This window comes from Stegostoma tigrinum, chromosome 10 (assembly GCF_030684315.1).
Source record: "Stegostoma tigrinum isolate sSteTig4 chromosome 10, sSteTig4.hap1, whole genome shotgun sequence".
NCBI lineage: Eukaryota > Metazoa > Chordata > Chondrichthyes > Orectolobiformes > Stegostomatidae > Stegostoma > Stegostoma tigrinum.
In genome coordinates, this window is record NC_081363.1 from 34,850,219 (window position 1) to 34,875,661 (window position 25,443).

Here is a 25,443-nt window from a genome sequence, read left to right on the forward strand (position 1 = left end):
ATATTCCTTAGCCCACTTATCTGGAGGAGCTTACAATTTTGCATAAAAATACTCAGTACTTAAATTCTGAAGCCGATGCATTGGATCAAACATGCTGTGTACTATGAAAATTTTCTTCCTTCAAATGAGAATATCTGCAGTGTATCCTAAGGGGAAGAAAGAAAGCACTAATACAAATAATGGAAGTACACACAATAGAGAGAAGTAAAATCTATGTCTTGAACATTCAAATTATTTCAAGGATCACATAGGCCTCATACTGCGAGTGCTGCACTGAATAAAATGTTTCTTTTGCCTCTAAACTTCTGAATTTTAATAAGGGTATTGAGTCACACCAAGGTACGAAATTGCCCTTACACATACAGATCATCTATTGATCAATCCATTATGCAGCAATCAGACAAAGTGAAATTCTCAGGACAGACAGAAAACATACAAATAGAAGCTATATTTGGCATCAATGTCAGCATTTCTATCATTGAATGCAGATGTATATTTGGTGACCTGAAATGCAATTTTTTTATATTTTCTGAAATTATTGCCTGAATAAATAAATAATGTTAAATCGACAAAATTTTGAAAACTGTCCTCCCAAAGGTTGGGATGCCACTGCTATTAAAGTAGTTCAAGACATACTGTTTGAAGTCTTTGATCTAAACAAGACATGATTTTGATTATTTTCCAATTTTGAAGTGGATTTTCCATCTTGTTTTGGGTATTCAACCATCAGACCTGGTTGCCTGAGTGAAGGAATAAACAAAAATCTACCTCTCAGGTATCCTCCACTACTGCCTTAAAGACTGCAGTGTGGAAATGTAAAATTAATTTAATGCTGGAGGAAAATGAAACACTTCAACTTACTGGCTTTGAAAAATGACTCAGAGACTGCAAGAACTGCAGGTTCTGGAGGTTGGTGTTTCACGTTAAGATCGTTCTTCAGAACAAAGCATCGTGACCCAAAACATCAACTTGCCTGCTCCTCTGATGCTGCCAGGCCTGCTGTGTTCCTCCTGCTCCACACTGTGTTGACTTTCAAAACTGTTTTCTAAAGGTCTTTCTCCTTGCATTGGGGATCTAATCTCCATCCTCACATTGATCAGCTTGACCAGGGTCTTCAAAATGGCATCAGAAAACCTAGCAAGCCAAGTTATAGGCTTTGAGCATTATTGCTTGAGTGCTGCTTTTCTGTACTTGGTCAGATGCAGCTTCTCTTTAAGAGCTAGTGACTGCCATTAGGTTGTACCAGAGAAGCTTATTTCCCAGCCTGGCCAAACGGGCTGCAGTCAATCTGTTGCAGACATAGCATTGGCTGGATCTGCCACCTGTTAAAATGAGCTACCTAAACTAATTTCATGAGGTCCTTTGTAGTGATTATAATGAGGTCAGGCAATTGAATCCCAGAGAATATGTGTTCCTTGTTTGGGGCTGTTAACCTGGGTCAATTGTGGAGCCCAGGCTAACATACAAACAAGTGTGTCAGACATCCTGTTCATTCAGAGCTGGCTCTGAGGAAGGTGGATCAGTGACAAGAACTTTCCATGTGTAAATTAAGAGTGACTTGGTGACAGTATCCTGGCCTCTATGGAGCTATTTCACCTGTGCTCACGTCAAGGAATGCTTCTAGCATAAGCACTGTCTCTGCATGTCTGTTTTTAAGTGTTATCAAACTCCTAGGCCAAGCTCTTAAAATGGAGAATACACCATGGACATTGATATAGCGAAGACATCAGAAAGCAGCATCAAGACAAGATAGAACCCAAAGCCTTTGCAACAGAAAATAGATGAAAGATCAATACATTGTGGAGAGCAGTAGTAGTTAAGTTTTACTGTGCATTGTTTCCACAGGCAGAGATAGTGACTCATAAAGACCTTTATGATAAAACTGAGATTTTAGAAACACTCAGTTGTGATGCCAGGCTAATTTCGCATACATTACAGTCAATTCAACATGAACACAGAATCCAAATTAAGGTTAATTAATTCCATCCCGAGCTGAAACATCTAAAAATGAATAAGAGTTTAAATGAAAACTAAAACCTGATATAAACTTGACTTACACAGTATGATCCAAAGTCCTCAAGGTCCAATTTAGATCAGCAATATCAAACATTGATGAGAAGGAACAGGTAAGTACTTATTTTGTGAATTCATTTCATCGTACACTTCTAGCGAGTACTTTATAGGGAACATCTTATCTCCTATGGAATTAAATTTAAAATTCACAGTTGCTGACATTCACTCTAGGTGTGCTCCTCTGAATATATTAGAGGCCTGAAGGTTTTATCCAAGGGCTAAACAGCAAGCTCAATAATTATACCCTACATTTTCTGCAAAGGGATTAGTTTCTTTCATGGAAATGAACAGTGTATCACAGATAGTGACCTGAGGTTTGATATGTCAAGTTTGAGGCAGGAGTGCAACATCTGTACAGCTGTATTTTTTATATATTAATAACAAACAGTTCAGTAAGTCACAAGATTTTTTTTCCTCAGAAACTGCTTAGTACAGCAATAGTGTTCTTTTTTTTCAACCTAATGCCCAGGGGCAACAAAGATGAAATAACAGAAATTGGATTCTTTCCAAAGTTCAAAAATACACAGGCAATATTTTCTTCACAGCTGCCATTTCTTTTTGTAATGCTGCAGTAGCCTCACAAACATTGTCATTTTAAATCCAGTGTGATTGTCCATAATGCCAAAATGGCTGATCCACATGCACATTTGCACTGTAATCTCAGCTAGCTGCGACAGACAGCCTACAGAAAGCATCTGTGTATGTGCATATATTACATCAAGGGCTCATGTGGTGCAGTGATAGCATCCCTACCTTTGAGCTAGGAGGCTTGGGTTTAAGTCTCACCTAATGCACAGGTGAGTAACAAAATTTCTGAACATGTTGTTTAGAAAATAGCTCTTTTGTTCAAACATTGCTAGCATCACAAGTTTGGTGAAGACGAATCCAAGGGGGGTGGGCTGACAAATTTGAGCTTCCCTCCCTGGAAGTATCTATGGAGTAGTTTGCTGCACTCATTCCAGCCATAACACTGCCCAAGGAGAGGCCCTTCCTGAGGTTAGGATGCCATACCCAGGGGTGGAGCCTGTTTCTGCACAGTTACCTGTTTGTTGTTGCAACCACTGTCAAAGAGTGATCCACCTCCTCCACCCTGATGTCAAAATGACCACTGATAGAATTGCAGACAGGGTCAGTGACATCATCTGGCCTCAACACTGTTCTTGTGTGTGTTCTAGCACTCCTCATTCCATCTGATGGTGGTGTTTCCAGTAAATGCAGCTTAATAAGTTAGTAAAGATGTGAAGTACATGTAAGCAAATGATTCCATGATGTGGAATGTCTTTTCAATTTAAATGATGCTTGGATGTACATCAACAAACTTATCGTACACATTGTCATTCACCTTGCTTGGTTTAGCTGACTTGTTAACACTTTGGCATTATCCATGGCGTATGTCGCTGAGAGAAATTTCTTCCTCAATGTGCAACTTGAGTTTATTCTATATTCAATGTTGCTAAAATTGATTGGGCATCTAAAACCATTTCTCCAAGGGATAACACTAATCTCCTAGCAGCTGGAGGAGAACATCTGTATAATTTCAGTCCAATGCAAATGATCACTGTGTCCTTTCCATTTTGAAGCTGTGGAATGTAAATGACAATGAAAACAAAAGAAAACATTTTAGGACCATGGAGAAGGAAAGACTGAATTGAACTTTCAGACAGATTTTCTAAAGAGCTAGCACTGATATGATAGGATAAATAGTCCCTGTGTTACTTTTGTTTCTATGATTCCACATGAAATTGAGGGGTCTGCTATGATCCATACATTAGAGTAGGTGCATGGATTATAAAACACCACAAGGTGTAACAGTCTTGTGTCAGTACTATTGGAGCAGCGTTTAATGTTTCTGTCTATAGCCCCAAAACTTACCCTGAGCACCAATAGCTGTGAATCCACCATAACCGGCGTTTTTGCTTTTTTAAGAGTCTCAAAAGAAACAGTAATTTCATAAGCTTTGGCATGAAATGAAAATGTTGTTATTGGAACTTAACACTGATGTTATAACAGTGGGAAGAATGACATAGTGTGTGAATCTCCAAGATGTACCAAGTTATTTTGAATAATCATATGTGTTTATTTTTCTGTTATGAGTCTGGAAAATGAGTTGGACATTTATCTCGAAAATATGTCAGAATAGACAAGCATTAGTTAACTGCGTTAGAAGTAAAAAACAAAACTTGTGGAAAGCGTGCATCTGGTCCAACAACACCTTCGAAGGACAATGATATAATTTTGGCAGAAAACCCATCATAAAAATCAATTTAGTTTGCAACATTTTCTACAACTGCACTTGTATTTGTTGGGTCTATTATCAAGGACTATTTGATTTGTTCCTAACATTATTGAAATCTTCTTTAAAATTACCGTACAGAATACCTACAAGGAGTCAATAAATATGTACGGGCACAAATTACCACAAAACAAATCATGACACAAACATTTTGTTCATTTATTGACTGCTTCATTGATTATTATTCAATGGTCATGACCTCTCACGCAGTGTAATCATAAAAGGATAATACCAATTTTTTACAAGTTGCCCTCAACATCTCAGAACTGCACCACATGAACAGATTTTGCATTGATCCTGTCACTTTCCTTCACAGCCTGAATTCAATGAAAAACAGACTAAACCATAACTTAAACTGCAAAACATAACTTGACCATACATAAACACTTAACCCTGTAAAATGCCAGGAGGCTCAGGAAATAACAGCCTCCTTGGATTCACCTAAAACTTCACATGTTTTGGTCACAAATACCTGGGAATATAGTGATAAAAATGTCGAATGAAAGTAGGCCTTCATTACTGTTATGTTAATCAGAAAATGTAAAATGAAGTTATGGGAACATTACCATTTGCAAATTACCTGCTAAGTAACCCATTATCCTGATTTGGAACTAAATCACTAATCCTTCATTGTTGTTCAGCCAAAATCCTGGTACTCCCTTCCTAACAGCATGGTGTAGGAAATAACAGTTCAAGAAAACTGCAATTAGGGATGGAGAACAAATGTTACACTTGTCAACAACCACATCCTGAGAATGAAGGAAAGTAAAATTAAAATATACAGTAAAATCCTGAGTCAGCCTGCTTCTGCTATCTACTTTGTGGCCCCCAATTTCTATTTCGCTTTATTCCATCTGATTTTGTTTATTCTACTTCTTCTGACTCAAACATTCAAAATTACTTAAGTGTTGCCTTCTTGGGCTCAAGTGGAGCAGCTTCCAGAACAAGGCACTTGATAGGCAGGTAAAGAAATAGGAGTCTTAGAGCAGGAATAGATTTTAAGCCTCTTCATTGGCCAAGGAGCTCATGGCAGATCTATGATCAACTCTATATACCCAGACTGCATGCATTGTTAAAATCATTTAGTTCTAACTACAGCATGCCACAGTGGAAGTGGTATGCTATAGTCAGAACTAAGTGATCCTGTAATTAGAACAATACGGCACAGAACAGGCCCTTCGGCCCTCGACGTTGCGCCGACCTGTGAACTAATCTAAGCCCCTCCCCTGACACAATCCCATCATTATCCATATGCTTATCCAAGGACTGTTGAAATGCCCCTAATGTGGCTGAGTTAACTACTTTGGCATGCGGGGCATTCCACGCCCATAGCACTCTCTGAGTAAAGAACCTGCCTCTGACATCTGTCTTAAATCTATCACCCCTCAATTTGTAGCTATGCCCCCTTGTACAAGCTGAAATCATCATCCTCTGAAAAAGACTCTCACTGTCCACAATATCTAATTTTCTGATCATCTTATATGTCTCTATTAAATCCCCCCTTAGCCTCCTTTTCTCCAATGAGAACAGACCCAAGTCTCTCAGCCTTTCTTCATAGGGCCTGTGCTCCAGACCAGGCTGCATCCTGGTAAATCTCCTCTGCACCTTTTCCAATGCTTCAACATCCTTCCTGTCATGGGGCGACCAGAACTGCACGCAATATTCCAAATGAGGCTGCACTAGCATTTTGTACAGTTGGAGCATGACATCATGGCTCCGGAAGTCAATCCCTATAAATCCCGTGACTGTACAAAACGCTAGTCGAGTAGCCTGTATCTCAGTATTCTCCTCGACAACATTGTCGTTTTCCAGAGTGAATACTGTCAAAAAATATTCAATTAGTGCTTCCCCTATCTCCTCTGACTCCACACACAACTTCCCACTACTGTCCTTGATTGGCCCTCATCTTACTCTCGTCATTCTTTTATCTTTTATCTTATTTATCTTCATGATGTACTTTATGAACAATACCACACATCCCCACATCACTTTAAACCTTTGGAACCTTAACAAGTTGTAGATATCTCCAATTAGCTCACTTCTTCGCTTGAAGCAGAGCAAGGACTAAGTCCTGCACGGTGAAAATGTTAGCAACAACAATGAGCACTGTCCTGCCGAGCCTTACCTAACTTCGTTACTGACCAAACTACCAGCACCCAGTTCAAAGTTGCACAATTGCTCAAGCTTTGCATTTCAGAGAGTGACTATTGTAAACATGGAAGCTAGGAGGAGGGAGGAGGCCAAATGGCTCTTTGAGCCTGCTCCACCATTCTTCATGATCATGACTGATCATCCAACTCAACAGCCTAATCCTGCTTTCTCTCCATAACACTTGATCCCATTCACCCCAAGTGTTATATCTAGCCATATCTTGAATACGTTCAATGTTTTGACATGAACTGCTTGCTTTGGTAATGATTTCCACGGACTCACCATTCTTTGGGTGAAGAAATACCTCCGAAATCGTCTATCCTGAATCCTCATACTGTGACCCCTGGTTCTGGACACACCCACCACTGGGAACTGCATCTATCCTGTCCAGTCCTGTTCGAATTTTATAAGTCACCTCATTCATTTGAATTCCAGCGAGAACAATCCTAACCGAGTCAATCTCTGATCATACATCAGACCTGCCATTCCGGGAAACAGGCTGATAAACATGCGCTGCACTGATAAACTATGAGAGCAACAGCATCCTTCCGCAGAAAAGGAGCACAAAACTGCACACACTATTTTAGGTGCGGCTTCACCAAGGTGCTGCGTAACTGCAACACCACATTCTGGCTTCTGTACTCGAAACCTCTCGGAACGAAGGCCAACAGACCATTTCAGAGACGGGAGGAACTGCCAATGCTGGAGAATCTGAGATAACAAGGTGTGGAGCCGGATGAACACAGCTGGCCAAGCGGTATCAGAGGAGCAGGAAAGATGACGTTTCGGGTTTGGGCCCTTTTTCAGAAATGGGGGAGGGGAACGGGATTCTGAAATAAATAAAGAGAGAAGGGGAGGTGGATAGAAGATGGATAGAGGAGAAGATAGGTGGAGACAGATCAAAGAGGCGGTGCTGTAGCCAGTAAAGGTGAGTGTTGTTGGGGAGTTATGATGGAGGTTCATCAGTCAAGGGAAGACAGACAGGTCAAGGAGGAGGGGATGACGCCGGCAGGTAGGAGGCGGGGCGGAGACTAGGGTGAGAGTTCGGGTTAGGGTTACACCCTAACCCCACCCCACCTCCCACCCACCAGCGTCAGCCCCGCCTCCCCGACCTGTCCGTCTTCCCTTGACTGGTCAACCCCCTTCCTAACATTTGTCTTTACCAGTCTCTTTCTCTTCACGTATCTATAGAAACTCTGTCAGTCTTTATGTTCCCTGTATGCTTACTTTACTGCATTTACCCCTTCTTAATCAATCCCTTGGTCCTTCTTTGCTAAATTCTACTATGCTGCCAATCCTCAAATGTTGTTTCCATGGATCAGATACTATCGCTAATTGCCTTTGTTAAGTCATGGATTGGTCCTCTTACCCATTTTGCTTTCATGCCAGACAGGAATAAACAGTTGTTGTAGTCCGCCCACGTGCTCCTTAAATGTTTGCCATTGCCTATCCACTGTCATCCCTTTAAGCAACTCTTTGTGATCTATCAAGGCTAATTTCATGCCTCATATCTTCAGCTTTCATTATTAAGATGCAGCACCCTGGTCTCCAAGTCAACTCTCACACTCTCCATCTTGATTGAAAAAATTCTATCATGTTGCGGCCACTCATCTCGAAGAAATCTTGCACAGCCAGATTGGCAATGATTCCCTTCTCATTACACAGCATCCAGTCTTAGATGCACTGCTTTCCAGTTGGTTCCTCAACATATTGCTCAAGAAAACCATCCCGTATCCATTCCAGGTCTGTTCTAGTTCTGTTATAAACTAGTAGAGCTCTCAACAATAAATTAGAAGGTTATGGCTTCAAGCTGTAATTTATATTTAAGCATAATTTTTAGAACATAGAACATAGAACATAGAACATAGAACAGTACAGCACAGAACAGGCCCTTCAGCCCACAATGTTGTGCCGACCATTGATCCTCATGGATGCACCCTCAAATTTCTGTGACCATATGCATGTCCAGCAGTCTCTTAAATGACCCCAATGACCTTGCTTCCACAACTGCTGCTGGCAACGCATTCCATGCTCTCACAACTCTCTGCGTAAAGAACCTGCCTCTGACATCCCCTCTATACTTTCCACCAACCAGCTTAAAACTATGACCCCTCGTGCTAGCCATTTCTGCCCTGGGAAATAGTCTCTGGCTATCGACTCTATCTATGCCTCTCATTATCTTGTATACCTCAATTAGGTCCCCTCTCCTCCTCCTTTTCTCCAATGAAAAGAGACCGAGCTCAGTCAACCTCTCTTCATAAGATAAGCCCTCCAGTCCAGGCAGCATCCTGGTAAACCTCCTCTGAACCCTCTCCAAAGCATCCACATCTTTCCTATAATAGGGCGCCCAGAACTGGACGCAGTATTCCAAGTGCGGTCTAACCAAAGTTTTATAGAGCTGCAACAAGATCTCACGACTCTTAAACTCAATCCCCCTGTTAATGAAAGCCAAAACACCATATGCTTTCTTAACAACCCTGTCCACTTGGGTGGCCATTTTAAGGGATCTATGTATCTGCACACCAAGATCCCTCTGTTCCTCCACGCTGCCAAGAATCCTATCCTTAATCCTGTACTCAGCTTTCAAATTCGACCTTCCAAAATGCATCACCTCGCATTTATCCAGGTTGAACTCCATCTGCCACCTCTCAGCCCATCTCTGCATCCTGTCAATGTCCCGCTGCAGCCTACAACAGCCCTCTACACTGTCAACGACACCTCCGACCTTTGTGTCGTCTGCAAACTTGCTGACCCATCCTTCAATTCCCTCGTCCAAGTCATTAATAAAAATTACAAACAGTAGAGGCCCAAGGACAGAGCCCTGTGGAACCCCACTCACCACTGACTTCCAGGCAGAATATTTTCCTTCTACTACCACTCGCTGTCTTCTGTTGGCCAGCCAATTCTGTATCCAAGCAGCTAAGTTCCCCTGTATCCCATTCCTCCTGACCTTCTGAATGAGCCTTCCATGGGGAACCTTATCAAATGCCTTACTGAAGTCCATATACACCACATCCACAGCTTGACCCTCATCAACCTTACTAGTCACATCCTCAAAAAACTCGATAAGGTTTGTAAGGCATGACCTACCCCTCACAAAGCCGTGTTGACTGTATTTGATCAAGCCATGCTCTTCCAGATGGTCATAAATCTTATCCCTCAGAATCCTTTCTAACACCTTGCAGACGACAGACGTGAGACTTACCGGTCTATAATTGCCGGGGATTTCCCTATTTCCTTTCTTGAAGAGAGGAATTACATTTGCCTCTCTCCAGTCCTCAGGTACGACTCCAGTGGAGAGCGAGGATGCAAAGATCTTCGCAAGTGGCGAAGCAATTGCATTTCTCGCTTCCCAAAGCAGCCGAGGACAAATCTGATCCGGGCCTGGCGACTTGTCAATCTTAATGTTTGACAAAATTTTCAGTACATCAGCTTCCTCTATCTCTATCCATTCCAGCATGCACACCTGCTCTTCAAAGGTTTCATTCACTACACAGGTCGTTTCTTTCGTAAAGACAGAAGCAAAAAACTCATTTAGGGCTTCCCCTACCTCCTCAGGCTCCACACACAAGTTCCCTATGCTATCCCTGATCGGCCCTACTCTTTCTTTGACCATTCTCTTATTCCTCACGTAAGTGTAAAATGCCTTTGTGTTTTCCCGGATTCCTTCTGCCAAGCCTTTCTCGTGCCCCCTCCTGGCTCTCCTCAGACCATTTTTGAGCTCCTTCCTTGCCTGCATGTAATCCTCTCTAGCTGAACTTGACCCTAGCTTCCTCCACCTTATGTAAGCTACCTTCTTCCTTTTCACTAGAAGCTCCACCGCTCTCGTCATCCAAGGTTCCTTTATCTTACCCCGTCTTGCCTGTCTCAGAGGGACATATTTACTCATCACTCCCAACAACTGTTCCTTAAACAAACTCCACATGTCTATACTTCCCTTACCATGGAACAACTGCTCCCAGTCCATGCTTCCTAACTCGTGTCTAATCGCATCATAGTTTCCTCTTCCCCAATTAAATATCCTCCCATTCTGCCTAATCCTCTCCTTCTCCATAGCTATGTAGAATGAGAGAGTGTTATGGTCACTATCACCAAAATGCTCTCCCACCACAAGATCTGATACCTGCCCCGGCTCGTTTCCGAGCACCAAGTCTAGAATGGCCTCTCCCCTCGTCGGCCTGTCAACGTACTGCATTAGGAAACCCTCCTGAACACACCTTACAAAAACAGCTCCATTCAAATCTTCTGCTCGAAGGAGGTTCCAATCAATATTAGGAAAGTTAAAGTCACCCATTACAACAACCCTACTGCGTCCACACTTTTCCAAAATCTGTCGACCTATGCTTTCTACAATCTCCCTGCTGCTATTGGGGGGCCTGTAGTAAACCCCTAACGAGGTGACTACTCCCTTGCTGCTCCTAATTTCCACCCATACTGACTCAGTAGGCAGATCTTCCTCGACAATGGAAGCTTCTGTAGCTGTGATACCCTCTCTGATTAGTAGTGCTACACCCCCTCCTCTTTTTGCCCCCTCCCTATTCTTTTTAAATGTTCTAAACCCTGGAATATCCAGCAACCATTCCAGCCCATGAGAAACCCATGTCTCTGTTATGGCCACAACATCATAGCACCAGGTACTGATCCATGCTCTAAGTTCATCACTTTTATTCCTGATACTCCTTGCATTAAAGCAAACACACTTTAACCGATCCCTTGGTTCCTTCCCAGGAAAATCCTTCCCACTAGCTGGTCTACCTCTTGCTACTGCCTCACCTGCATCAACGCTCACCTCTGGTATACAGCTCAGGTTCCCACCCCCCTGCCATACTAGTTTAAACCCTCTCGAACTACTCGAGCAAACCTTCCACCCAGGACATTGGTCCCCTTCCAGTTCAGATGCAACCCGTCCTTCTTGTACAGGTCCCACCTTCCCCAGAAGGCATCCCAATTATCAACATATCTGAAACCCTCCCTCCTACACCAGCTGCGTAGCCACGTGTTCAGCTGCGCCCGCTCCCTGTTCCTCACCTCGCTATCTCGTGGCACCGGTAGTAAACCAGAGAACACCACTCTGTTCGTCCTGCTCTGCAGCTTCCATCCTAACTCCCTGAAATCACTTTTTATATCCTCAAACCTATTTCTGGCTATATCATTTGTGCCAATATGTAACACGATTTCTGGCTGTTCACCCTCCCCTTTCAGAACTTTATACACCCGATCGGAGACGTCCCGGACCCTGGCACCAGGGAGGCAACATACCTTCCGGGAATCCCGATCTTGCCCACAAAATCTCCTGTCGATTCCCCTAACTATCGAGTCCCCTACCACGAGTACTTTTCTATTCTGCCCCCTTCCCTTCTTTGCCACAGTGTCAGGCTCAGTGCCAGAGAACTGACTACTATGGCTTTCCTCTGGTAGGTCAACCCCCCCAGCAGTATCCAAAACGGTATACTTATTGCTGAGGGGAATGCCCACAGGGGATCTCTGCACTGTCTGTCTGTCCCCTTTCCTCCCCCTAACTGTAACCCATCTATCCTCGTCCTGAGCCTTAGGAGTGACCAACTCCCGATAACTCCTCTCAATTACCCCCTCTGCCTCCCGAATGATCCGTAGTTCATCCAGCTCCAGCTCCATTTCCCTAACACGGTTTTCAAGGAGCTGTAGCTGGGTGCACTTCCCGCAGATGTAGCCAGCGGAGACGTGTGCCACATCTCCCAACTGCCACATTTTGCAGGAGGAGCAAGCAACTGCCCTAGCATCCATACCCGACTTATCTGAACACCCACTCAATACTAAAGCAGAAAGCTTACTTCAAGTAATAATAACAAACTTATGTTCAATAGAGAAAGTTTAGAATGAACCTTACCTTATTAACTAGGTTAGAGGAGGAGGGCGGGTGGGAGACACTACAGTTGTAGAGTCTCGGGTTTAGCCGCCTTGCTGATATATATGGTCACTGCTTTCCTTCCTTGATAGGGTTAGATCAAAACTCTGCAGTTCTACCACATCAGGTTTTGAATAATGATGGACAATTAAAGAACTTTGGATGAAGCAAGATTCTTAAATATCCCCAACCTCAATGATGAAAGAGTCCAAAACACCAGTGCTAAAGATAGGCCTGAGCACTTATGATTACCTTGAGGCAGAAGTACACAATCAAAGTGTACCTCCTCCGGATTGTCCACCTTCATAGAAGTGGCTGTTCAGCTACTTTGATTCAACTCACGTGATTTCAGACAAGAACTGAGTGCACTGGAGACAGTAAAAGCTATGAGTCTTGACAACATTTCACCTGAAATGCTGACAGCCTACGCTCCTGAACTGACAATGATTCATACAACCTCCTCCATTGAAAGTCAGCAGCTGTCGGCAATTCATCCTGCAGCTGTTCTAGGGTAGCATTGTGCAGCAAAACAGAGAGTCAAAAACACTTAACAAGGTAGGGATAAAGGAAACACACAGCAGTGAGTAGTTCTGTTTTATTTGTATAATTGAATAAATTCTTGGATAAGGTCATTAGGGTGTATTTAATTTTGAAGCATCCTTTACTTCAGGATTTTCACAGACAGAACACTGTGATCATTTGTAGCTGAGGGATTGTAATATCTGGAATTGTGAAGCAATGGTAATCTAGGAATATTTCCAGAAAACCAGAATCTGACGACGTGGACAGCCCATACCGAGTAATGATGCTATCTTCCTTTCTCCTTTTCCTGATCTTCCTTTTTTGAGGTGCTTGCCAAAGCCATGCCAACAAGAATTGCGCCCCCACAATCGTAGGGATGTGGAGTATGCAGAAGGCACTCCTAAATTTGTAAGAGACTCCTGAGCATATAGGAAGCCACCAATACCCCCTTTCCCACACTTTAGTCCTTGCAAATGACTGTTGCTTCAGATGTTGATAGTGTCCTTCCACAAGTTTCTGGTTACATTAGGGTTATGACATTCTTACTTAAATTAAACTCTAATTACCATGCTTTTGCCCACTTAACTTTTGATATCCCCTTGCAGATTCTTTATCTCCTGATCAACACGTGTCCTCCCATCTATTTTGATATCATCAGCAAATTTGGATACATTATACACTGCACTCCTCCAAGACATAGACAGTAAAAAATTAAGGCCCATGCTGGCCCTTGTGGCACCCCACTAGTTGTGTCTTTCTGATCTGAAAACGACCCATATTCCCAACTTTGTTTTCATTGTGCTAACAAATCATCAATCCTTCCCACTATTTTAACCAAATATCATGACCTCCTAATGTTTCAATGATCCCATATGTGACAACTTATCAAATATCTTTTGAAAATCCAAATACACCAATTCTCCTAGCTCCCCTTTTATCAACTCTTCCTGTTATGTCGTCAAAGAACTTTGGCAAATTTGTCATACCTGAGGTCCCTTCCACAAAAAAAACCATGTTAACTATGTTTGATTGCATTAAGCTTCTCTAAGTTTGCTGCTATTCCTTTTTAATAATGGGTTCCAATTTTTCTAATGAGATCTTTGGCTAAATGGTCTATAGTCTCCAGCATGATGTTTGCTGTTTTCCAAACTGCTGGATCTCGCACAATCCAGTGAGGTCTGGAATATTTTGACCAATGCCACTACTTCCCTTTGCAGTTAATTCTTTTGAAACCATTGGATTCAGACCATCAGGTTCTTGTGACCTGTTTGCATTTAGCCCCATTAGTGGGTCAAACACTTTGTTCCTCATTTTAGAGACTATTACAAGGTCTTTCTTCCTACTAGGACATTAATTATCAGTAATCTTTGTGATTTTATAACATCCTCCACATGAATACCAACACAAAACGTTGGTTTAAATTATCCACCATTTCGCTGCTCTTCATTATTACTTTCACAGATGCATCTTCCAAAGTCCCATACTCACTTCAGCTACACTTCTTCCTATTGGGCATTGTAATAGACCTTGCTGATTGTTTTCATGTTTGTTGCCAATTTACATTTGGAAACAATTTTATTCCTCTTTATTAAATTTTTCATCTGCTGCTATCTCCTAAAATATGTCTAGTTATTTGGCCAATCATTAATTTTCACTGCCAAACATGCCTTTGGCTTTGATTGAAAACACTCCCTGACCGCCTTTGTTAACTACGCGTGGCTCTTCCTTTTGTGCAGAATAAATTTTTTGCTGATTGTTATGAAGTGTCTACTTAAATGTCTACCACTACCCTGACAGTGCTCTGTGAATAACTTCTTGATGTTTGCTGTCTCTGCTCTGCTCCAATATAATGCTTTAGGTCAAAAGGAACTTTAACTACAGCCTTCATGACTAGGAGTGATTATTGTACTTCTAAGCTTTTAGATTTAGGCAACTTGTTCCAAAGTTCTCTGTTGTCATTTGAACAAAAGAAATTCCAGCCACTTCACTGACAGCACACTTACTCCACTCGCTCTGCAAAAGCAAAGGGAAATCAAGAGGATCTCATCAAAACGTTGAGTGGTGATAAATTTAAGTAATTCCAGCAAGGATGACAAGGTCCCAGCACAGCACAGCACTGGAATTGTGTGTGACCCAGATCACCACCAAATCTTTCTCACTTCCCATCTTCAGCCGAAACCAGCCGCGCTACAATATGAATTTTGTGGAGCAAAGTTAGGGCAATTCTATTCTAGACACAGCCAGAATACATCAAACGAGAAAGCTTGGTTTTGAGCACCACTCCAGGCCTCATCATCAACAAAGGAAGCAACTGCAACTTCAATTATTCTGTTTGTGTGGATACTCAGCCAGAATATTTTAAGGCCCAATTCGTGTTTTCATGCATCTTTAAAAACAAAATTCTGTTACGCTAACACCTTTATAGGATTTTCTTTTCACAGGCATAACTACATTAACTGATCTAATCATTATAGTAATAAATACAATTGTTCTGCCTGTAACACTATACATTCTTTCTTTTTTTTGATAACAGGGTAGTTTTCTGTTGGATATTTAAATTGAACCTGCTTCCAACACAGGAGATTCATTCCATGCCTTAACTCTCCAATGTGTGAAAACTTATTTCTTATCCTAGGCAGACTAATGAGCCCATTCATTCAAAGAGGTGATAAAAAAAACTTGTTGACAGTGGTTAATATTTTCAGTTCTCAGGCATTGAGTACCATTTTCTTATTAATCAGGGTCTGCACAAATAATAAGTGACGTTTGACTTTAGTAGCAGTGCAGAAGAAATCACGGTACATTGGCAGCTGGTTTTACACTCTGCTCAATCTACCTCTCCATTGAAATAGGAAGTCCATTAACTATGGCTCATTTTTCGCTGTTGTCCAGACTGAATCTCTCTCCCAGTAAAATTGTCAGATCAGGTGAATGCTGCAACCAAAATGGTGTTCTGGAAGCTCCAACTGCAATAATGAAAGGTCATTTGGCATTTTAAAATAAATTCCTACAACACAATGAATTATAGCAGTTAATCCCTGTTGAGCTAAGTGTTGTAAGAGACTTAATGCACAGTGCTGTGGGCAGCTAGCTTGGAGACAAGGCTCTGTGGACATGTCTCGATTCGGTAGAAACTACATATATAAGGCAACCATAAGGCATATAATTACAGAGCTTAAATTCATGAAAAGGCTTGTAACAATTCTAACACTTGTTGCAAGTGCTATTGGCCTATTTAATAACACAGGAAAGAAACTGGAGTTATTTCCTTTTGAGCATAATTACATACTGAACTAAATATTATGTTTTTAACCATAGAGAATCATCCTAATACCAACACATCAAACCTCCCCTAACACCCGGATTTAAGGCAAATATCTTCATTTCTCAGGAAACAAGGAGCTATAAAAAGGCTGTGATAAGCAACAGTTACAGTTACAAGCAACAGCTGGAGAAAAACAGGAAGATTGTTTTCCAGATGATAACTTCCTTGATTTGATTTATTACTGTCATGTGTACCAAGGTACAGTGAGAAGTGTTGTATTATGTGCCTTACGGGCAGGCCATACTGTGCAAGTGCATCACAATAACAGAATAGAGTACAGGATACAATGTTACAGCTGCATTAGGGCTATGAGTAAATGGTATCATGTTTAAGCATGACCTGCAAAATAAGTCCCTCAGAAAGAGTATTTGAAATATATAGCAAGGCATAAGACAGCATGGATGAGGATAGATACCTTTCTGGTCTAATTAGAAAGCCTCCTGTAGTAAATAATATGAATTTATTGCATTATGTTAGTGATTGGTAGATTACATGAATATGATCTATATCACTACAGAGACTATCTTCCACCAGCTGCTGCATCACAGTGGCCAAGTCCCTGTGAAATTATTACACCAAGTGATGCTTAATGCACTCATTCATTCACTTACACTTTCTAATCCTTTTTGACCCATAAATAGCTTCTGTCTCCCCTTCATGCAGTTGTTTTTATGCATTTATATATTCACATTTACCAATTTACCGCTACCACATCTCCCTTCCTGCCCCTGCTTAAGTTTTTACAAGTCTAGGTAATCTGGGCTTTTTTAATTCATTCTGAGCATGCTATCTTCTGGCTTGTAGATTGGTAACATGTTGATTCGAACATCATCGACATGCACAGCCCTCCTGACAGCCTCAGGTCTATAGTCTATCTTGAATTGAAGAGACATTAACATTTTGCATTTCTTTTACAAAAGGTTTCACTGAAGCTGCTGGAGAAGACACTGTGGGAAAGGATCTATTTACATTTGGAAGAAAATGAACTTATTAGTGATAGGCAGCATGGTTTTGTGCAGGAAAGGTCATGTCTTACCAACTTGATAGAATTCTTTCAGGAAGTGACAAAGTTGATAGATGAGGGAAAGGCTGCAGATGTGATATACATGGACTTCAGTAAGGTGTTTGATAACATTCCCCATGGTAGGCTGATGGAGAAAGTGAAGTTGCATGGGGTCCAGGGTGTACTAGCTAGATGGATAGAGAACTGGCTGGGCAACAGGAGACGGATATTTGTAGTGGAAGGGAGTTTCTCAAAATGGAGACCTGTGACCAGTGGTGTTCCACAGGGTTTCGTGCTGGGACCACTGTTGTTTGTGATATACATAATTGATCTGGAGGAAGGTATAGATGGTCTGATCAGCAAGTTTGCAGATGACACTAAGATTGGGTGAGTAGCAGATAATGAAGGGGACTGTTGGAGAATGCAGCAGAACGTAAATAGATTGGAGAGTTGAGCGGAGAAATGGCAAATGGAGTTCAATCCAGGCTAATGCGAGGTGATGCATTTTGGAGGATCCAATTCAAAAGTGAATTATACGGTAAATGGAAAAGCCCTGGGAAAATTGATGCATAGAGAGATCTGGGTGTTAAGGTCCATTGTACCCTGAAGGTGGCAACACAATTCGATAGAGTGATCAAGAAGGCATACAGCATGCTTTCATTCATCGGATGGGGTTTGAGTACAAGAGTTGCAGGACAATTTGCAGTTGTATAGGACTTTGGTTCGACCACATATGGAATATTGTGTACAGTTCTGGTTGCCACATTACCAAAAGGATGTGGATGCTTTGGAGAGGGTGCAGGGGAGGTTCACCAGGAGGTTGCCTGGTATGGAGGGCGCTAGCTATGAAGCGAGGTTGCGTAGATTAGGATTATTTACATTAGAAAGACGGAGGTTGAGGGGGGACCTGATGAGGTCTACAAAATCATGAGAGGTATAGACAGGGTGGATAGCAAGAAGATCCCCCCCCCCCCCACAAGTAGGGGACTCAATTACTAGAGGTCATGATTTCAAGGTGAGAGAGGTAAAGTTTCAGGGAGATATGAGTGGAAAGTTCTTTATGCAGAGGGTGGTGGATGCCTGGAACATGTTGCCAGTGGAGGTGGTAGAATCGGGCATGATAGCATCATTTAAGATGCATCTAGACAGATACGTGAATGGGCAGGGAGCAGAGGGATACAGATTCTTGGAAAGTAGACAATAGATTTGGGCAGAGGATCAGGATTAGCACAGGCTTGGAGGGTCAAAGGGCCTGTTCCTGTGCTCTAATTTTCTTTGTTCCTTGTTCTTTGATGTATATCCTTGCTTTATAGCTGTCAGTGTGGTTCCTGCTAAATGCAGATGGTTTTTTGTTTGTGTTATCTTACATCGTTTGCATGTTGTTGGCCTCTCATTCATGGTATCTTCTGCAGAGTTGCATTATATCTCCAATTTGATTCAGTGGAATATGCTTATCATTCCACCTGTAGATCTGTGCTGACCTAGATAAGCTATCACTTAAATATCTTGAAAATGTTGGGTTTTGCGTTTCCCTCTCAGTGATTGAATATTGGTGAAAACAGCTTGTTCACTTTGAACATTTATGTTACCTGGAGATACTACCTTGCTGGTAAGATACCTTTTATTGTTAGAGGTAATGGGAACTGCAGATGCTGGAGAATCCAAGATAGTAAAATGTGAGGCTGGATGAACACAGCAGGCCAAGCAGCATCTCAGGAGCACAAAAGCTGACGTTTCGGGCTTAAACGTTAGGCCCGAAACGTCAGTTTTTGTGCTCCTGAGATGCTGCTTGGCCTGCTGTGTTCATCCAGCCTCACATTTTATTACCTTTTATTGTTGTTGGTGATCCTTCCTCGGAAGATAGGGCAGTAGGACATTTTTGTGAACTTGTCCACTATTAATCACCTCAGTCCTTAATGGCAGTTTGAATTTGGAGTGGAAAATTGTTCACAAGGCCATGTGTAAATATGACTCAATTCAGTTGAAGATGCTTTTATTTGCTGAAATAATGATGGTGTATATCAGTTGTGGTCACCATCATTGAATCCCCTATTATCAATATACTGAGTGTTGCCATTGACCAGAATTTCACCAAAGTTCTTCGGATAGCACCTTTCAATCTTGTGACGATTACCATCTAGAAAGACAAGGACAGTATGAGAGCACTGGCAGCTGCAGGTTCCACTGCAAACAACACACAATCCTTTATTGCAACTAAATTGCTGGTCTATCATTGTTGCTTGGTCAGAATTCTAGAACTCCCCTTCTAATAACATTGTGGGCGTACCTAGATCACCATGGATTACAACAATTCAAGAAAGCAGCTCACTACCAATATTTTAGTGACAACTATGGATGGGCAATAAATGCTGGATTTGGCAACAACAGGATCATTCTGTGAATAAAGAAAATGAAACCCGTTCTTGTGGCACATTTGAAATTCATGAGATATCCCATTGATATTGACAGCTGGCTGTAAAATGTTTGGCCTAATTTACTAATGCTCCTTAAGAAAGCCTTGGAATTATCTTCTACAGAAAACTGTTCTACCATATTTATATTTGTGTGTTTCTGTAGTTTTGCTTTTTAATCCTGTTTCAAGTGTCTAACTTCTAACAATAAAAGCATTTTGTTTTTTAAAGATAAACAATGCCCTTGGCTGTGTGATCTCTTTCTCAGTAGCATTGCTATACGTACTTTTACTGGTTGGTGTCTATCTCACCGATCCCATTAGATTAGCTTCTCTGATATTATTTCATAGTTTTTCTTTTTACCTTAACACATTAATAGGTTCCATATATGTTCTCATGTTAGGATTTATCTATTTGCTTCAGATCGTTCACCATCTGAACGACATTTTCTGTGTTAGGTCTTCTTTGGGATCTCATAAATCTGACAAAGACTCATCTGTAATGCTCAGGACAACTTAACATTCAGTTTAGAAGCTACTCCATACCTCAAAAATTGTGTTCTCCACTTGTCTAATTTCGAGGCCTTTTTGTCCTCTCCCTGAAATTAAATAGAAAGTTCTGCATTTTAGCAAGCTCTACTTTTCAGTAATGACATACCTCATTCTCACCTTAAAGTGAAGAGAAAAAGAAACTACAAAAATGATTGGAACTGCTTATATTGTCCGAAATTCTGATTTTATTATCAATATCTTTGTAATCCATCAAAAGACACATCCTATTGAATCTGAGAGCAAGTTTTACAAACTTAAATACTTATCATGCAATTGTAAACCAATACTTACTGTTAAGGAAAAGCAGCTGTTTTGATGGAAGGAGGAACTAAGTTTTCATTTCTGAAGAAGGGTCCTGACCCAAAAGGTCAATCTTCCGGCTCCTCTGATGCTGCCTGGCCTGTAGTGTTCCTCCAGTTCCACACTGTGTTATCTATAACCTTCCATTTGAACCCATCTTTATGTTACATTAATTATACTGTAGCTTTTATTGCATGGTTTGTGGCCATACTGTGAGTCTCGGAACTTTACAAGCTTATCATAGAGAAAGCAAAGTTAAGGAACTGTCTTCAGACTTCAACTTCAAACTAAAATTGTTTATTATAGATTAAAACTAAATACTGCTACATGTGGACATAATGGGCTCTGACTGATAGTTATATTTAGTAATGACTGACATCTTTTTTATGTGCTGAAGTCCATGTTTTCATGTAGGTCTTCAAGTCTTGCAGTCTGGTGATGTTCTTCCAAAGTGTTCTAACTCTGCTCACTCTGCCATTTATACTCAATGATGTGCAATTCTATGACAGAATTGCAAGGTTGCTGCAGGGTCCTGATGTTCTTTCACAAAATAGCAGAGAAACTAATCAGAAGATACACCATAATTTTTAAGTTGATTTCTCATTCCGCATCATTGAACAACAGATTAAAACAAAACATTTGGACCTCCTGGACACTGAACAAGGTGATGAGCAGGCACCAAATAGTAAATAAAGGAATAAGAGCATCAGCATGACCAAAGAGAAATGCATTTAGGGCTTCCGCTGTGATGCAGCATAAATGCACAGATTCACAAAATAGTTGAGTAAGCAAGTCAATATCTTGAGGGAAAGGAATAAATTTTAAATTAGAAACAGCTGCAGCTAAATACTCCCGTGATGGTCATTGTTATCAACATTAATGAATGATTAATGAACTTCAAGTTTTGGTCAAAATCCAGTTACAGCACATACTGCTTGATTTGCGCCTTTTGATTGATTGCTCGTCTAACTCTGTAAAACTGCTCCAATATGCTGTAAAATTGCTGTTCAATGTGCTAAACTATTTGGACTGCCTGAGACTATGGAGGTCATGGTGCTTTTAAAAGAAATCACTGATAGCTCAAAGTGAATATCCCATTTGAGACTGTTTTCCAGCTCTTTATGCACTTGTTGATGGTCTAATATAAGTGCCATGATTTAAGGCAGTGAATGAATGTCTATAACATGGATAAATATTCTAGTCACTAATGTGATGGCAATTCTGGCAGAATTGGAAGGAGTAAATGAGGCTTAATATAAGAAAACCATAGATAGTGTGGCAGTTCCCTTGGGAAGTTATGAGAACAACTCTGGTGTGGGACAGTACCTTGATAGGGCCTAAAGTCATATGACAGAGCAGCAGAAGTAGGCCATTCAGTCCTTTCAGTCTACTCCACCATTTATTGAGATCACAGTGAATTTGATTATTCTCAACACAACTTTCCCACCTTTCCCCCAGAACCCTGGATCCCCTTACTGATTAAGAATTTGTCTCTTTCATCCCTAAATATTCTTAACGACCGATCCTCATCACTTTCTGCTGTAAAGAATTCTACAGAAACTCTACCTACTGGGAGCAGGCATTTTTCCTCACCTCTGTCTTAAATGTGTATTGCTTAATCTGAAACTATAACCTCTAATCCTAGACCCTCCTAGGCAGAGGACATGGCCTTTCTACACCTACCATGTCAAGCCCCCAAAGAATCTTTCTTTTAATATATTCATTCATGGGATATGGGTGTCACTGGCTATGTCTGTATTTAATACCCATTACAGCATTTATTAAGTGTCAACCGTATTGCTATCGGTCTGGAGTCATGTATAGGCTAGACCATGTAAGGACAGTGGTTTCTTTCCCTAAAGGCCATTAGTGAACCAAATGGACTTTCCCAACAAGCAACAATGGTTTCATGATCACCATTTGACTCCTAATTCTAGGCATTTATTGAATGCAAATGCCATCATCTACCATGGCAGGATTCAAAACTGAGCCCCCAGAACATTACCAGGGTCACTGGTCTAGTCTTCTAGTGATTATACCACTGAGCTATCACCCCTCCTTTATGAGTGCAGGTCCATCTTACTGAACGTCTTCTCATAACGAAATCCATCCATTCCTGTTAACAACCTAATGAAACTTCTCTGGACTGCTTCCAATCTTTCCTTGGATAATGGGACCAAAACTATTCACAATATTCTCAGAATGGTCTAAGTAGTGGCTCATCTAATTTTAACAAAGCCTCCAGACTAGGTGGCTCAGTGGTTCGCAGTGCTGCCTCACAGTACTAGGGGACCTGGGTTCAATTCCAGCATCAGGCAACTGTCTGTGTGGAGTTTGCATATTCTCACTGTGTCTGTGTGGGGTCCCTCCCACAATCAAGAGATGTGCAGGTTAGGTGAATTGGCCATGCTAAATTGCCTGTAGTGTTCAGGGCTGTGTAAAATAGGGGGATGGGTCTGGCTGGGATGTTCTTTGTGTTGGCATGGACTTGTTGGGCCAGAGGGTCTGTTTCCACACTGTAGGGATCCTATGGTTACTTTTGTATTCCATTCTTTTTGATAAAACAGCCAAAAATCTATTTGCCTTCTCTGTCACTTGCTGAGGTTAGATGTCAGTTTTTTGTGATTCTTGGACAAGATTCCTTCTGTGCTATAGCTTTCAGCATTGGTTTTCCATGTAAATAATATTCACCTTTATTTTCCCTGGAAAATGTATTACCTTATATTTTCCCACGTTATATTCCATCTGCCAAGTTTTGCCCAATCACTTAATATGTCCACATCGTTCTGTAGGCTCTGAGCGTTATCCTTACCAGTTGTCTTCTCAACTATTTTTGTGTCACTTGCAAACATGACTAAATTACATTCACTTCCCCCAACCAATTCAGTTTCCTTTCAGCCTACTCTGCCCAATGGTGAAGGAATTGATGCTTGCAGTGGGATATTGTTTCTGCTTTTCAGGTTGTGACTGTTGTATAAACATGTGATGCCAACTATCGCCAACATGCTGTTGCCTAGACTGTTACTACTCTCCTCATTTTTTAACAGGGTCTACTTGGTCTTAAGTGTTAGAAAAATCAAACAAGAAAAGGGCCTTTTCGTAGACATGTTATAGTTTATTGCATGACAGCAATAACATAAAAATTACGTTAATCGGATAGACATTATTATTTAGATTACTAGGAGAGGTTGGATAACATATTTGACCTTTTCAAGATCTCATCACTTTTGCATTTCCACAAGCAAGTACTTAGAATATATTTAGGTTCAGATGAAGCTTAATGCATCAACACTTTCAATACCAAAACTAATACAAAATTTTCTGCCCTTTTAAGTTCTTTTACCAGTTTCTTTGTGCTGTCGTAATGTTTCCACTTAGCACAACCAACTCCTCTCTCATCCACTGGGGACCTTCCAATGGAGGACTATGTTTGACATCTCTGTTCTACATACACTTACTGAACTCTGACATAAGAAAATGGATAGGGGTTAAGGTCAATAAAACCTATTGCTGGTTTTTGAGGAAATTGAATCTTGTACAAAACAGCAAATATTTTCAGCTATCTCATGATTTCAACAAAGAACAAAGAAACCTACAGCACAGGAACAGCCCCATCGGCCCTCCAAGCCTGCGCCGATCAAGATCCTCTGTCTAACCTGTCATCTATTTTCTAACGGCCTGTGCCCATTTGCTCCATGCCCATCCATGTACCTGTCCAAATATATCTTAAAAGACGCTAACGTGTCTGCATCTACAACCTGCGCTGGCAACGCATTCCAGGCACCCACCACCATCTGTGTAAAGAACTTTCCACGCATATCTCCCTTAAACTTTCCTCCTCTCACTTTGAACTCATGGCCCCTAGTAATTGAGTCCCCCACTCTGGGAAAATCTTTTTGCTATCCACTCTGTCTATACCCCTCATGATTTTGTAGACCTCAATCAGGTCCCCCCTCCATCTCCGTCTTTCTAATGAAAATAATCCTAATCTACTCAACCTCTCTTCATTGCTAGCACCCTCCATACCAGGCAACATCCTGGTGAGCCTCCTCTGCACCCTCTCCAAAACATCCATGTTCTTTTGGTAATGTGGCAACCAGAACTGCACACAGTACTCCAAATGTGGCCAAGCCAAAGTCCTATACAACTGCAACATGACCTGCCAATTCTTGTACTCAATACCCCGTCCAATGAGGGAAAGCATGCCATATGCCTTTTTGACCACCCTATTGATCTGTGTTGTCACCTTCAGGGAACAATGGACCTGAACACCCAGATCTCTCTGTTTATCAATTTTCCCTCGGACTTTTCCTTTTACTGTATAGTTCGCCCTTGAGTTTGATCTCCCAAAATGCATCACCTCGCATTTGCCCGTATTGAACTCCATCTGCCATTTATCTGCCCAACTCTCCAGTCTATCTATATTCTGCTGCAATCTCTGACAGTCCCCTTCACTATCTGCTACTCCACCAATCTCAGTGTCATCAGCAAACTTGCTGATCAGACCCCCTACACCTTCCTCCAGATCATTTACATGGTTCACAAACAACAGTGGTCCCAGCACAGATCCCTGTGGAATACCACTGGTCACAGGTCTCCAATTTGAGAAACTCCCTTCTACTACTACCCTCTGTCTCCTGTTGCCTAGCCAGTTTTTTTATCCATCTAGCTAGCACACCCTGGACCCCATATGACTTCATTTTCTCCATCAGCCTGCCATGGGGAACCTTATCAAACGCCTTACTGAAGTCCATGTATATGACATCTATATTTCAGTCCCAGTTTTTACTCAGGAACAAAACAGAAATTGCTAGGAAATCTCAGCAGGTCTGGCAGCATCAGAGTTAATGTTTCGGGTCCAGTGACACTTCCTCAGAACATTTTTTACTCAATTCATTCAGCCAATTGTCTGGTAACAGATCTGCATTGA